Below are 16610 nucleotides of genomic sequence, written 5' to 3' on the forward strand. Positions count from 1 at the left end.
CTTCGGACCCAAATTGCGAGCGAATTTGCTCCGGAAATGAGGTCGAACAAACACAAAATGGATAAAAATATAAGATGGGATATGCGGTTGGGCCGTTGTTTTTGTCTGTTTAGACCCAAATGGACACAGCCAGACTAAATGGGGTCGTGCATTGGAGTTGGCCTCACAAGCAATCGTCAGTTATCAAGGAATTCACGGCGACCACGAACTGGTCGTCAGATGACCAACCCAAATCGTAAAGCAGAGAGTGTTGCCACGTCAGTCCTATTCCCTCCCCCATGACCTTATCCCCCCACACCCAACACAGTTGTAGCTTGAGTCCTATCCATTTCATCCGTCGCATCAACTTTTTGTCTATCCCCCCTCACCCAACGTAGTTGTAGCTCGAGTCCTATCCATTTCATCCGTCGCATCAACTTCTTGTCCTGGCCGCCGACGGCGGCAAAGGTAGCTAGCGTGCGGCGGGAGTTGACGGTGGAGCCGCTTCAGTGGATATCATCACGGTGGCACTGCACTAGCAGCCGCGTTGGGGTGGCTGCCGCAGCGAAATCGAGCTGGAGGCGCACGCAGCCACGCATCTCCTCACCAACGACCGCGTCTAGGTTTGTCCTGCTGGCATGTGCAGCGGGAGGAGACAGTGGTGTGGGTCCAGCGGAGGTCGACCCGAAGCCATACAAAGATGGGCTCATATATATGTTGTCAATGGGTTATGGAGGCAATTACAAATTGTCATGTCATTACAACACAAATATCAACACCCCAAAAACCTTGCATGGTGTAGAAGGGTGTCGGTGGGTGACCCGTCCACCCTGGGAAGGTTCTCGTAGACAAGAAAAAGGGTGCTCATATACGGGTATGCATGGTTTCTAACAATCTAAAATGAAGGTTCGCGTGTAATCTAACGATGTGGTGATACTTTGTGCTGCACTCCCATTCACCAACAATCCTCTCTCTCTCTCTCTCTCTCTCTCTCTCTCTCTCTACTAAATATGTCATGTTATCATTTATACGAAGTAGTGTCTTTGCGTTCCTTGCCCTCCGAGCCTGATACACCGGACAGTGTCTTATTTGTTTTGATTCAAGGGTTCATCGATTCAAAGTCAACGGTGTCTTATTACCGAAGAGGAAACTGCAGTCTCATCCTTCCTACGCGTGGTGTTACCACAGTGTGGCGTATGTGCCATCCAGTAGCAGCACCAACACTAATGAATCCAAGACACTCTGACATTACTACCTGAATATTATTACCTGAAGTGCCGTTGATGAAATTGAGTACTAATGATTTGTGATGTACGAGTGCATCATGTTCAGATAACTTGCATCAAAATAAGTGTTTATTCATAGGAAATGTGCGTACAACTAAATGCACGTGCCTTGAGTCAGATATAAGAGGTCAAACTCAACATGGGTTCCACTTATACTCCTATTTTTCAGATTTACATCTCCATAAAATTCCCAACAACAGAAGTTAAAAAGGCTTGATGAAAGCATATTACACAATTAATTGCACCAACCATGATCCACTATTGGTAGCGTTACTTTGATCAATTTGGAATGTTAAGTTTTTTGAGAAGCAACAGGAAATATGTACCATCAAACATCATCGAAATTAACCACTACTGCCACTTATTTTCTTCCATCCATCAAATTATTTGTTAATAACTTTCTCTACTTCCACTTTGGATCATTCCCTTCGAAAGCATCTATGTGCACTCTAGGCGACTGGAGTTCTATGTGCTCTCAGTAGAAAGCATTCATGTTAATCAGAATTCTGTATTATAGAAAAAGGGACAGATCAAGCGAAAGTGCTCTTCTAATCCCGAGCTCACATGAGCTTGGGTGAACAGTAAAATCCAAAAAATAGTAAAAAAAATCCAAAAAATCAGAATTTTTTGTGAGAAACAATGATGTTTTCCCCGCATGCATGCAAATTTTCATCACCATATGACATTCGTGGAAAATGTGGCAAAAAAACAAAATCAATGCTTAATGAAAATTTGCACGCATGTGGGGGAAAACATCAATGTTTCTCACAAAAAAATTTGAATTTTTTGGAAATTTTTTTATTTTACTGTTCGCCCGAGCTCATGTGAGCTGGGGAGCAGAACAGCTGCGACCGAGATCAAGTGCATCCTTAGTCGGACAGAGCAAATACAGCACCTTGCATTGGTGGGAGACAAATTGATTTGCTTACTTCATATAGAAAAGGACAAGAACAAATGAACGCTAGTCATGTGCGCAAGTTTCCATGATACTTATTGCACAACAGGCCCAAAATCACTAAGATCAAATCCAAGTTCAAGTTGAACTGTTCCTGCACACTAAAACCATTAATACTAGACCACATCCAATCCATGCACTACTGATGCAAAGTCACCAAAAAAAAGAGAGAGGGAAGGGAAAGAGAGGAGCGGAGTCGTGAATAATAAGCTGTCCCCTCATGCAGGAGGGAGATGAGGTAGTAGTCGTGCTGGCCACTGGCGTGCATGCAGCGCGAGCTCACTCCTGGGCTGGTTGCCACAACAGCTGGCATCATCCATGCCAGTGCTGCTGTGACGCTGGTGACTGAAGAACAAAGCTGCCGGTCAGAATTGAAAAATAAACCGTAAGGGGAAATCATAACTAAATCTAGGGTTAACCCAGCGACAATTTAGCCCAACGACCATAATCGATTTACTTCAATCGTGTAGAAAGAAATGAAATCTATTATTTGGACGAACGAAAAGGGTAAGTCGGGTTTGAGGCCAAATCAAATTACTTAGATACAAAAATGACTGAAAAAACAACACGTAAATGCGTTTAGGCTGTAAGGACATCTTCCCTGGTATTCCATTAAACAGGTGTTGAGCACTACGAACCAAAAATCAAATCTCAAAGGTTTAAGCCTTAAGCGAAGGAAAACACGTACATCCCATTATTACGCTCAAATCTCACATGTTTTGAGTGGTTTGAACCTCTAGTTGCTGCCCTCCGCGTAAGGTCGAGGGAGATATGCATCTCCAGCTTGCCTTCCATGCTCCACGGGGCTTCTGTACAAATGAAAAACACATCTGCCATATGAGACATCAGTCGAGCTGCATAAGAAGAAAAAATACAGCTGCGTTCTCATCCAACAGCTCCGACCCAGAAAACAGGGGCTTCCCCACGCACTGAGCTGTGTACCGGGGCGCAAGCACGGAACGGCCCCTCCCCCTCGGACCTCAGTGATCTCGGACATCAGATGCAGCTGCACATTATTGTTTTTTGGGAGAAAGATAGGGAGATGGAACAGAGAAAGGTTCACACCATGTATATGGTTCTGAAGAACCCCATATACATGGTGTGGACATCAGATGCAGCTGCACTACGACGGCAACAATAAGCTCGAGAAAGGGACGGTTGGAGGAGCACGAGGTGGGAAGGGACGTTCCGCACAAGGCACAGAGGTTGATGACGATATCTACAGTGCCCCGTCTCTCGGATCTCGCCGGTATTCGTGTAGCAGAAGAGGGAGGGAGCCCGTTGGGTAGCATGATAAAGGAATGAGGAGCACCGAGATGGGGATGGGGGCGGTGCGGCTCGCCGGGAAAAGGAGGGAGAGATGCCTCGTTGAGTAGGGGAAGGGCTGCGGGCGGTGGGATCTGGATGGGATGGAGAACCAGCGAGAGACAGCGACGACCGACTGGTGATGCCCTGATGCATAACGAGTAAGAGAAAAAACCAAGGGATAAAAAACATGAACCTTCACGTGTAAGGTTCACACCATGTATATGGGGTTCTTCAGAACCTTACGTGCAGCTGCAATGACGGACCCGTGACCGCTAAACATGCCATCCTGTGAGTCTACTACTGCGGGCTACTGGACAAGGCACATGCTGAGTGGTCCATGATTCGGCTATAAGTGGAATTATCCAAAGATCACCTAAAAGCAGAAAAATGTAAAGAGGGAAAGGTGAGGGAGCAGATCCCAACACATATGAGCGTCCGTGATTGCAACCGCTGTAGAGAAGCTTCATAGGTTTGCTTTTTCCTATATATATATATATATATATATATATATATATATATATATATATATATATATATATATATATATAGGTGGAGGGAGGGAGGAGCAGCCAAGGGGTGCGCCCCAAGTAGGCCGAATCCTACTTGGGGTCTTCCCCAATCCGGCCTCCCCCTGCCATGATTGCCGGAAGGAAAAAGGGAAGAGGGAAGAAGAGAAGGAAGGGGGATGAACCCCCTCTTCCCCTTCTCCAATTCGGCCTCCTGCCATAAGGGGGGCGCGCCACCTAGTCCTGGCCATGGGCAGCCTAGCCCGGTCGGCCCGACCCGGCCCGACCTTGTCCACGGGCCGGGATCAGGCCTAGGTTTTGAGCCCGATGGCCGGGCCAGGCCGGGCCCGGGCCCGTCATTTTTGCCGTTTAAGGAAGAGGCCCGGCCCGTGGCCCGAGGCCTGACGGGCTTTTAGCATGATGGGCTGGGCTCGGGCCCGATTTTTAGGCCCGACAGTCTGGCCGGGCCGGGCCGGGCCGGGCTCGGGCCTGTTTTTTTTGCGTCGGGCTTTGGTTGGCCCGGCCCAAAGCCCGGCCCGGCCCGAGGGATGGCCAGGTATAGCGCCACCCCTTGTGGGCTAGTGTTCTCCTCTCCCATGGCCCATGTGGCCCATATGTTCCCCCCGGGGGTTCCGGTAACTCCTCCGGTACTCCGATAAATACCCGATACACTCCGGAACACTTCCGGTGTTCGAATACTGTGGTAGTACAACATTCATTCACCAAATCACATAACTCATATAATACAATATCATCATCGAACGTTAAGCATGCGGACCCTACGGGTTCGGGAACTATGTAGACATGACCAAGACACCTCTCCGATCAATAACCAATAGCGGAACCTGGATGCTCATATTGGCTCCTACATATTCTACGAAGATCTTTATCGGTCGAACCGTTATGACAACATATGTTATTCACTTTGTCTATCGGTATGTTACTTGCCCGAGATTCGATCGTCGGTATCTTCATACCTAGTTCAATCTCGTTACCTGCAAGTCTCTTTACTCGTTCTGTAATACATCACCTCGTGACCAACTCCTTAGTCGTTTGCTTGCAAGCTTATGATGTGTATTACCGAGAGGGCCTAGAGATACCTCTCCATACTCGGAGTGACAAATCCTAATCTCAATCTATGCCAACTCACAAACACCTTCGAAGATACCTGTAGAGCATCTTTATAATCACCCAGTTACGTTGTGACGTTTGATAGCACAAAAGGCATTCCTCTGGTATCCGGGAGTTGCATAATGTCATAGTCGAAGGAATATGTATTTGACATGAAGAAAGCAATAACAATAAAACTGGACGATCATTATGCTAAGCTAACGGATGGGTCTTGTCCATCACATGATTCTCCTAATGATGTGATGCCATTATCAAATGACAACTCATGTCAATGGTTAGGAAACCTTAACCATCTTTGATCAAAGAGCTAGTAAAGTAGAGGTCCACTTGGGATATAGTGTTTGTCTATGTACTCACACATGTATTAAGGTTTCCGATTGTCGGAGTAATGGGCCACAGGTAGGCCAACCCGAGTCCCATAACCTTTCAAGACATTGGGGCAGGTGCGCCCCTCAAGACCCCAGGACAAAGAGCCGCCTCCTGAGGAGTCGACGGCAAGGCGGACGACTTCCCGCTCATGGCCGAGTCCCAGGGACGACTTCCAGAGAAGCCGGCTTTGGGGAGTCGGCCTGCGACTCCAACAAACCCCATGACCTCATCAAAGGGGACGAGGCAGGGGCGTGGCTACAGCAAAGCCCACCCCCGCCCCTCACCAAGGGCAGGCATGGCCACAACACGCCGTACCCCGGAAGATCTCCGTGCGGCGTGGCCCTGCTGCCATGTCGGCCCTGACATCAGCACCGCAGGGCCGAATCCTGCACCCACGATGGCTTGTTTGTACGGCCTGGAGGCAGCAGGGCCCACCGGTCAGTGAGACCCCGGGAGACGGCAGGAGAACCACCAGTCGGACCCGTCGGGAGTCGGCCCGGGGGAGTCGGCCGAGCCCTCCCCCGGGGCCCACGCGCCATTAATCAAGATGAGATGGGGAGTGGCAACAGTGATCGCCCGCCAGGCGGCGGGGCTGTTGCCATGACCTCATGATCAAGCCCGCGTCATCAGAAGTACGGCTACAGTAATCAGCAGCCGGCAAGACCCGCCCGCGGCGAACGCGGCCTGTCGGCTTCGTACCCGGCTAGTCAGCGGGGCCCGCAGTCGGCGGGCCCCAGCGGTCAGCAGAGAAGACGGAGGCCAGAGACACTGACGGCTGGGCCCGCGCCCAGCCAGATTACCATTGTACCCCTGGGGGGTAGGCCTATATAAACCCCCCAGGGCACCCATGCAAAGGGTTGGAACCCATTAGCTCTAGACCAAATCATATAGGAGGGAGAGAGCTAGTCTTGCCCTCTCCTACCACCAGAAAACAGCTCAAGGAGCAACTATGTAAGCACTTTACCATAGTGATCATGCGGAGACCCCGCAGAGCAGCAGTAGGGGTATTATCTCCCCGGAGAGCCCCGGAGCTGGGTAAGATTCGCCGGCGTGCATGTCTTCGCCTCATCCCGTTTCCAGGCACCGGCGACGTTCTACTCGCCCCCACCATGATAAGCCATCCGTTGGCATATGTCGCACCAAACCCCCGACATTTGGCGCCCACCGTGGGGCCTGGTGCACCGCCGTCTGGAGATCTGTTCTGGACGGGAACCCTTTTCCTCCCTAGCGAGCGCAGCCAGCCAGGCACGCCCGATGGAGTTTGCGCCGACGCGCTAAGCGGCGTTGAGATCGCCTGCGCGGTCAGCTCCTTGGCCGAACTCGTCAGCGAGGTTCGCCTCTCCAACGAACCTGCATCCAACGCAGGCACGGATGGCCCCGAGAACCTCCTCGCGGGCCTCCTCGATCAACTCCACGTTTCTGGCGAGCCTGCCGTAGACTTGGAGTCCGTAGGCTCCACCGACCCGATGCTGGTCGACTCCGACACCACGTCGCTCGACGCGTTCCCCACCAACGTGGTGGTCTACGACGAACTTCTCCCCCACGCAGAGAGCGACGGAAGCACCGTCACTGAGGTGCTAGTCATCAGTCATGACGAGTTCCCCGGCGGAGGAGCGCCTGACTCACTCGGCGTGGTGCTGCAAGACCTAACTGCGCCCATTCCGGAAGACGCTGACGCAGAGACGTTGGAGGCGCGCCGCCTTCAGCTCATTGAAGGCACGAAGAAGCTAGCCAGCATGAGGCGCTTGTCAGAAGCCTACCAGCGGGAGATGGATCGCGCCGTCGGCGTCTCGCCGGCCCTGGCGGAGCCCAGCCGCCTTGGCGCGGTCTGGCAGCGCGGCGTAGCCATCGCCAACCTGTTTGGGGCAAGCCACCCTGTGTATGCTACACCAGCAGAGAACATCCGAGCCGCCCAGGCAGCGGCAGATGAGCTGGACAATTTCGAGGGCGAAGAACGCCACCTCATGATGGAGCGAGTCCAACGGCTTCTCGACACGGCCGTCACGCAGAATGAGGCCGGCTGCCGCACGGAGGCGCCTCAACGGCCCAACAACGACCCTCACCGAGACCAAGGCGCGACATCTCGGACGCCGACTGGCGGCTGCCGAGGAAGAAGAGACAAGGAGCTGACTGTCAGCCACAGTCGGACTCGCATTACCATAGAGCGCGACCGAGATGGCCGCCCAAGGGCAGTGGAACGACGGGACGACTGTCCGTCTCCCCCTCCCCGCAAGGAGAGGCGAGTCTCCCCGCCGCCTGTTGACCATCCGACTCTCGGTGACCGCCTTGGCCGCCGAGAAGGAGTTGGAGAGAATGACGCCTGCCATCGGATCGACCGACTCCACCGATCCTTAGCACTGGAAGAAGAAGACGAGCTGGGTCCGCCTTGTTTCGGGCCCCGCATTCGGGACGAGCCCTTTCCCAGAGGATTCACGCTCCCAAGAGACACGCCCAAGTATACCGGCTCCGTGAAGCCGGAAGACTGGCTAGTCGACTACTCCACGGCTGTCAGCATAGCAAACGGCAACAAGCGTGTCGCCGTAAAATACGTTCCGCTCATGCTCCAGGGCACGGCCCGGACATGGCTGAACAGCCTAAAGCCCCGCAGCATCAATAGCTGGGTCGACTTCACCGAAGCGTTCGTCCGCAACTTCACCAGCACGTACAAGCGTCCTCCCAAGCCTCGTCAGCTCTCCTTGTGCGTGCAAGGCCCCAACGAGTCGACTCGTGATTACCTCACGCGTTGGGCCGAGCTTCGAAACTCCTGCGAGGGCGTGCACGAGGTGCAGGCCATCGAGTACTTCACGGCCGGGTGCAGAGAAGGCACCCTCCTCAAGCACAAGCTCCTTTGCGACGAGCCAGAAACCCTTGACGAGCTGATGATCATAGCGGACAAGTACACCACGGCCGACTCCTCCATGAAGGCGGAAATTCAAATCAGCACGACTGGCAAAGTGGCTCCTCAAGCTCCAAGAACTCAGGCGGCAGACGCCGGCCGGCGACAACAGCAGGGCGACAACAAGCGCAAGGCCACGCAGCCGGCTTCCAGCAGCCGGCAGGTCGCGACCGTTGAAGCCCAGCAGCCAGAAGAGTAGCCCCCGCCCAAGCGAAATAAAGGCAGCAAGCCAAACTGGTTGCCGGCCTTCTCCTACGAGCAAACCCTGGATGGACCTTGCAAGTTCCACAGCGGCGCAAAGCCGTCAAATCACACCACCCAGAAGTGCCACTGGCTCACCAGGATCGCCAAGGGAGACGGCCTCCTGCCTCCCCCGCCTGCTGGGCAGCCGCCTCCACCTCCGCCCCAGCAGCCGGCTGTCAGGCCAGTCGGCGCAGTACAAGACGAATACCCTGAAGAGCATGGAGCCTATGTGGTGTTCACCAGTGTGGCTGATGATCGACGCAGCAGGCGGCTGCAGCGATAAGAGGTGAACGCGGTACCGTCGGAGACGCCAGAGTTCATGCACTGGTCTGAGAGGCCCATCAGCTGGAGCAGGGCTGACTACCCAGAAGTGATGCCGAGTCCGGGCTCCTATGCTTTGGTCCTGAATGCCACCTTTGCTATGGACAGACGAGCCGCGTGTTTCTCGCGATTTCTGATAGACGGGGGCAGCATCATCAATATCCTGTACAAGGACACCATGGAGAAGTTAGGAATCAAGCAAAGACAGCTTCAAAACAGCTGAACCGTGTTCCACGGCATTGTTCCTGGGCTTTCCTGCTCGCCAATCGGCAAGATCCTGATGGACGTCCTCTTTGGGGACAAAGATCACTTCCGTAGAGAGCCCGTTTGGTTTGAGGTGGTGGATCTTGAGAGCCCATACCATGCGCTGCTTGGCCGACCTGCCTTGGCCAAGTTCATGGCGGTCCCCCACTACGCCTACCTCAAGATGAAGATGCCCAGTTCCAAGGGAATTCTGACTATGGCTGGCGACTACCAGAAGTCGTCTGCTTGCGCAGCAGAGAGCAGTCGGCTGGCCGAGTCCTTGGTAATCGCGGCTGAGAAGCAGCTCCTTGAGCGAGTTGTGGCAATGGCCGGCGAGCAGCCTGAGGTGTCGCCCAACCCAAAAGAGTCGGAGACTGAGGGTTCGTTGAAGCCAGCGAAAGAGACAAAGAAGATACCATTGGACCCGGAGCACCCAGAGAGGTACGCCGTCGTAGGTGCAAACCTCGACAGCAAATAGGAAGGCGAGCTCGTTGATTTCCTCCGTGAGAATCGAGACACCTTTGCATGGTCCCCCAAGGACATGCCAGGTGTACCGACGGAATTCACCGAGCACAAATTACATGTCCGATCTGATGCAAAGCCGGTCAGATAGCCCCTGCGCCACTTATCAGAAGAGAAGAGAGGAGTTGTCGGAGAAGAGATAGCCCGACTCCTAGCAGCCGGCTTCATTATCGAAGTGTTCTTTCCAGAATGGCTAGCAAATCCGGTCCTGGTACTAAAGAAGAACAAGCAGTGGCGAATGTGTATTCACTACACGAGCCTCAACAAGGCCTGCCCCAAGGACCCATTTGCTTTACCAAGAATCGATCAGGTGATAGACTCCACAGCCGGATGCGAGCTGTTGAGTTTTTTGGATGCATATTCAGGATATCACCAGATCAAGTTAAACCCGGCTGACATACTGAAAACCGCCTTCATCACGCCGTTTGGAGCCTTCTGCTACCTCACCATGACGTTCGGCTTAAGGAACGCCGGCACCACCTTTCAGCGTTGCATGCAGAAGTGCCTCCTCAAGCAGCTCGGCAGGAACGCCCACGTTTACGTGGACGACGTGGTGGTGAAGACGGAAAAGCGTGGGACACTGCTGGAAGACCTCAAGGAGACCTTTGAGAACCTGCGCCGGTTCCAGATCAAGCTCAACCCCGAGAAGTGTGTCTTCGGAGTACCAGCCGGCCAGCTCCTTGGCTTCCTGGTCTCTGAACGCGGCATAGAATGCATCCCAGTAAAAATCAAGGCCATTGAGAGAATGGAGGTACCCAGCCGACTGCTGGATGTGCAGAAGTTCGCCGGCTGCTTAGTGTCCATCAGCCGATTCATCAGTCGGCTGGGCGAGAAAGCTCTCCCCTTGTACCAACTCATGAAGAAGACCACTTTTTTCGAGTGGAACCATAAGGCGGACGAAGCTTTTCACCAGTTGAAGAAGATGCTAACTACTCCACCCATCCTGGCGGCTCCGACTCCCAAGGAACCTATGCTCATGTACATCGCTGCCACCAGCCGAGTAGTCAGCACGGTCATTGTAGTAGAGCGCAAGGAGGAAGGCAAGGCGCTGCCTGTCCAGAGACCGGTATATCACCTGAGCGAGGTACTGTCGACCTCCAAGCAGAACTACCCCCACTACCAGAAGATGTGCTATGGCGTACACTTTGCTGCCAAGAAATTGAAGCCTTACTTTCAAGAGCATCCAATCACGGTGGTCTGCACGGCCCCACTTGCCGAGATCATTGGTAGCCGAGATGCTTCTGGCCGAGTGGCCAAATGGGCCATAGAGCTGGCTCCTTACACCATCCACTACCAGCCGTGCACCGCCATCAAGTCACAAGCACTGGCCGACTTCCTCGTCAACTAGGTCGAGACCCAGTACCTACCTCCAGCACCTTATTCCACCCATTGGCGGATGCATTTCGACGGCTCCAAGATGCGCACTGGCTTGGGAGCCGGCGTCGTCCTCACCTCTCCCAAAGGCGACAAGCTCAAGTATGCGCTGCAAATCCACTTTGCCGCCTCCAATAACATCGCCGAGTACGAGGCGCTCATTCACGGGCTCCGGCTTGCCAAAGAGCTTGGCATCCGCCGGATCTTGTGTTATGGCGACTCGGACTTAGTGGTCCAGCAATCATCTAGCAACTGGGACGCGAAAGATGCAAACATGGCGAGCTACCGTTTCCTCGTGCAGCAACTCAGCGGGTATTTCGAAGGGTGCAAGTTCCTCCATGTGCCAAGGAATGACAACGACCAAGCAGATGCATTAGCATGAATCGGCTCTACCTGCCAAGCAATACCATCTGGTGTCGCCCTTCAACGCCTCCTCAAGCCGTCTGTCAAGCCTTCACCAGAATCAGACTCCATTTTTGTGCCAGCTCCTCCCGAAGACGTCGGATTCGACTCCAGAGCTCCGGTAGCCGGAACGAGGATTTTGGCGGAAAACCCCAAAGCTACCATAGCCAAATCCGGCCCGGGGACTGCGGTGGCGGACTCGAAAACTCCAGAACTCGGCCCAAGGACCGCGCCAGTCGGCCTAGGGACTTCAACAACCCAGCAAGCAGCTGTTGACTCCACCCCGCTGCCTCCCAGCCCAACCGCCCTCGTCCAAATTGTAGTTCTAGCAGTCGAAGAAGTAGCAGCACCCTCATGGGCCCAGCCCATCCCCAAATTCCTGGTGAACAAAGAGCTGCCGACGGATGAAACTTCAGCTCGACAAATATAATGCCGGGCGGCAGCCTACACCATAGTCAATAGAGAGCTGGTCAGGCACAGCGTCACTGGTGTCTACCAGCGCTGCGTAGAGCCAGAGCAAGGCCAAGCGATTCTCAAAAACATCCATCAAGGCGAGTGCGGCCACCATGCGGCTTCAAGAGCACTCGTCGCCAAAGCCTTTCGACACGGTTTCTTCTGGCCAACTGCCTTGGAAGAGGCCAAGGAGCTGGTCCAAAAATGCAAAGGGTGTCAGAAGTTCAGCTCCAAGCCGCACCAGCCAGCTTCTGCACTCAAGACCATCCCCATTGCCTGGCCTTTCACAGTTTGGGGTCTAGACATGGTGGGACCATTCAAAACAGCACGAGGTGGTTTAACTCACTTACTTGTCGCAGTGGACAAGTTCACCAAGTGGCTAGAAGCAAAGCCAATCAAGAAGCTGAACGGTCCGACTGCCGTAACTTTCATCTCCGATATCACAATTCGGTATGGCATACCACATAGCATCATCACCGACAATGGCACAAATTTCGCCAAAGGCGCCTTGGCCCGTTTCTGCGCAACACAGGGCATCCAACTGGACCTAGCGTCCGTCGCCCATCCGCAGTCAAACGGCCAAGTGGAGCGAGCAAACGGCCTCATCCTGTCTAGCATCAAGCCTCGGTTGATCGAGCCTCTAGAGCGCTCGGCTGGCTATTGGCTCGACGAGCTGCCAGCCGTCCTCTGGAGTCTGTGCACGACTCCAAACAAGTCAACCAGCTTCATGCCCTTCTTCCTCGTCTACGGTGCCGAAGCCGTCATCCCAATGGACATAGAGTTCGACTCCCTACGAGTCACCATGTACACCAAGGAGGAAGCAGAAGAAGCACGACAAGACGACGTCGATCTGCTGGAAGAGGGCCGGCTGTTGGCACTCAGCCGGTCCAGCATCTACCAGCAGAGCCTGTGCTGATACCACAACAGGAAAGTCAGGCCAAGATCTTTCCAAGAAGGTGACCTTGTGCTCCGGCTGATCCAGCGAACAGCCGGCTAGCACAAGATGTCGGCGCCTTGGGAAGGCCCTTTCATCATCAACAAAAGTACTGGCAACGATTCCTACTACCTGATCGACGCTCAGAAGCCCCAAGAACGCAAGAGGGACCACTCCGGCAAGGAGATAGAGCGGCCATGGAATGCAAATCTCCTCCGAAGATTTTATAGTTGATGCAGTATGTACCACACTACCTTTTGTATTAAAGTACCAAGACTTCGGGCCCCCCGAGGCGAGCTCGGGGACTGCCCTCTTTTGTCTGTATGATAAAAATTATGACTGCGAGTATGTTACTCCTTTTTATGCCGTTTGGCACCGGGCTCGACAAGTCGGCCCGGGGACTTGCCGCCTTGCACTATGAAATGCTTCCTGCAGTCGGACAAGTAGTGTGTAAACGCCTAAACCGTCTCCCGTCAGAAGCCGCAGCTCACAGAGCAACTGTACGGTGGGCAGTAGTAAGGTAGAATGGGCATTCGCATGAAAAATGGCTAAGGACTCAAAGCATAAAACATAGCTCAAGACAGCTTCCAGCCTTTCTCGCAAACCGACTCTCGGATAGTCGGATTGCCGTCTTCTATCTAACTTGCTCAAAAAATCTTGAAAACGGCTAAGTACTTGCTTTCCCAAAGTAGCCTAGCACTTGATCCAGTGACAGTCCGCAGAGCGGCTGTCCGATTGGCAAGGCAGGCAACTAAGAGAAAGCGGCAAAGGAAAAAAGCCAAAAGAGCAATGAGCAAGAAAAGATAGACATATATATTTACATAACATAGGCCCTTGGCCGAATTGTCGTGTAGAGGTTCAAAATACACCCCGCGGGTGGAATTGTGCGAATTAACAAAGTTCTTCAAAGACTACTGAAGCAGACAAAACAAAGATACAACGGCAGCTTAGGAAGCAGCAGACGGACTCGGAGGGTCGGAGGAGGCGCCAGCGCCAGGCGTCGGGGCGACCGACTGGCTAGTCTCGGCTTGATCGCCTCCGGCAGCAGTCGGGTCGGTTGCACGCGGCTCGTTGCTGGAGGCACGGTCGAGCTGAGGCTGGCCGTCTGCTCTGTCTTCTGGTGCCTCCGCCTCGCCTCCGTCCTCCACCTCGCCCTCTTCCTCGATGCTGGAGCCAATCACCTCCGCTGAGTCCTCGCCGTAGTCTGGGTTCATCCCAAACCACTCCGGCGGTACCTTCTCGCCATCTTCAGACCGCTCGGGGACGAATATGCTGGTGTCGGTGTACTCGGCGATCGCCGCATCACGCTTGACGAGGGCGCCTTTCGCGGCCGCTAGCTCCGGCTGGGCCTCCGACCGAAGCGTGGCCAGCCGGTCTAGGTCCAGCCCCAGATACCATGCCTTGACGAACTCCAAGGCCCGGCGCGCTCCAGCTCGGGCCGAAGAGCCCTTCCAGGCCTCAAGACGACCAGCCGCGACCTCCAGCCAGTCGGCCGTCAGGCTGGGGGTGCACGGAGCCTGCATATCCAGCCACAGGGCGGCAATCGCCTGGGCACCGACACGCTGAAGCTGGCGCAGCATCCGATGAGCCGGCCGGAGGCGAGCCTCGATGCTCAGGATGTGCTCGTCAAGAGTTCGAGGGGCATCGGCGGCAATCTCTGCGCCCTCCGCCCTCCGACCTTCACGGTCAGCCTCGATGGCTTGGATGGCGGCCTGCGACTGCCCAGGGAAGAAGTCTGCAAAGACGCGAAGAAATGAAGAAGCTAGTCAAAAACCAGGAGTCGGCACGACTTAAATCGGCAGCTCGAAGAAAGAAAATAAAGAGACTCACCATCAACGATGTCTTCAATCTCGTGGAAGCCGGAGGACAGCAGCGCCTCCTTGTCAGACCAGGAGGAACGCTCGCTCGCAAACTCGGCCAAGAGGGCGGTTTCCGTCTCCTCCGCCTCCCTCTGCGACTTCACAAGCAGCTCCTTCTGCTCTGCCAATTGAGTGGCCAGCAGATCGCACTTTGTGGCGAGCTTGCTGCACTCCTCCTCTTTGGCGCGCAAAGCGGAGTTGGCGTCGCTCAGCTGCTGTTGAAGAGCAGCGTTGGCCCTTGAGAAAAAGAAAGAAAGAAGGCGTCAAGCCACCAGTAAAGAAGGTCGCTAGGGAGATCCGGCCCGACTGCTCAGCAGTCGGCCCGAATCTCGGGAACTACAGCCCATGGGTGCGCCAGCGCGCCCCCGCGAAGAAGGAAAAGGACTTACTCCGGCTCTCCGACAGATCGGCGGTCCGCTTGCCCAGCTCTTCAACATTACGTTTGAAGGCAGTGACATGGAGGTCGTGGTAATCCTGCGACGAACGTTTCAGACAAAAAGTTAATACCCAAAGTTCATCAATTGAAGTTCCGGGTTGCCTGCTCAGCAGCCAGCCCGAAACTCGGGGACTACACTGTCGGATTTCGGGTTCCGGCAGACCCTTGAGGTTCGAACACTGGGGTGCGCGTGGAGATTTCGCCTCCTACCTTCCTGCACCCCTCCGCCATGCTAGGATCATAGCTATGAAAAGAACAACACAAGGGACACAGGGTTCATACTGGTTCGGGCCACCATTGTGGTGTAATACCCTACTCTAGTGTGTGGTGTGGTGGATTGCCTCTTGGGATGATGATGATGGACAGTACAAGGAAGAACAGCCTCGCGAGGGTCTGTTCTTGGCTGGGGCGATGTACTGCTGGGGGGAGTTCAGCCACCTTTCTGTATCTCTCTCTCTCTCTCTCTCTCTCTCTCTCTCTCTCTCTCTCTCTCTCTCTCTTTACCACCTCTCTACTTGTTGAGCCCTTCGAGGAGACTCAGCCGACCCCCCTGCTACGCGGGTGGCCGGTCCTATTTATAGTGGCCCTGGTCCTCTCCCCAAATATTGAGCGGGAAGGGAGCCAACAATGGCAGGCTAATTTGAAAGGGGATAACAAGTATCAACTATCCTGACAAAAGTAGTCTTCGCCTGCGCAAAGCTCTGGTGATGACGCCGTCTTGGGCTCCATGGTGATCTCCGTCTCGTGGTCCTCCTGGTCTTGGTCTCGTTGCACCGAAATGGCAACCTTTGCCTGATGACTCGGTACTCCGCGGCTGCGCTTGCCCCCTTTGCACCAAAGAGGAAAGGAGGACGCTGCGCGGGCTGGCACCCGCCTGGCACCCTGAGTCGTCATGGCTTGCGTCACGGGTACCTCGCGAGGTACCCCGCCTTGATCTCTCCGCCTCCTCGCGAGCCAGCCTGACGAGGCCGTGACTGAGGAAGCTCCGTGTCGTTCTCTCCGCGAGGCTTGGCCCCTCGCGAGGGTCTTGAGTTTGTGTTGGTGAAGATGGGCCGTGTTGGGCCCCCCTTTGAGCCACGCCGCAGGCCACAGGCAGGCAAGTCTAGGGACCCCCGTTCCCAGAACGCCGACAGTAGCCCCCGGGCCCAAGGCGCGCCCGGACTTGGCCGTGCAGGGAGGCGGAAGGGCAAGAGCGAAGCGCTGCAGGCCCTAACAGCCTGCGGCCTTTGGCGCCGCGTGGCGGTTGATTGGACGTGGGCATCTCCACTTCCCCACGGCGCCTTGGCAACTGCACAGATTGGACAAGTCCCTGCATGCAAAGCGGGTCATAATTACCTACGATCGTGGGGGCCGTTGGTTGGCCATCGCCAGCCATAAGTACGGACTGGCGCGC

At 54.6% G+C, this 16610-nt stretch overlaps 1 long non-coding RNA gene across 1 annotated transcript; it reads right to left on the reverse strand.

Moving 5' to 3' along the window:
* Window positions 1-2172: 2172 nt before the first annotated feature.
* Window positions 2173-3766, reverse strand: LOC123086328 (uncharacterized). The gene is made up of 2 exons (XR_006440795.1): window positions 2909-3766; window positions 2173-2565 (listed from the first exon to the last, which is right to left on the reverse strand). It is a non-coding gene; the product is annotated as an uncharacterized lncRNA (long non-coding RNA).
* Window positions 3767-16610: the final 12844 nt, after the last annotated feature.

The sequence above is a fragment of the Triticum aestivum genome, chromosome 4A (assembly GCF_018294505.1).
Source record: "Triticum aestivum cultivar Chinese Spring chromosome 4A, IWGSC CS RefSeq v2.1, whole genome shotgun sequence".
NCBI classification, from domain to species: Eukaryota; Viridiplantae; Streptophyta; class Magnoliopsida; order Poales; family Poaceae; genus Triticum; species Triticum aestivum.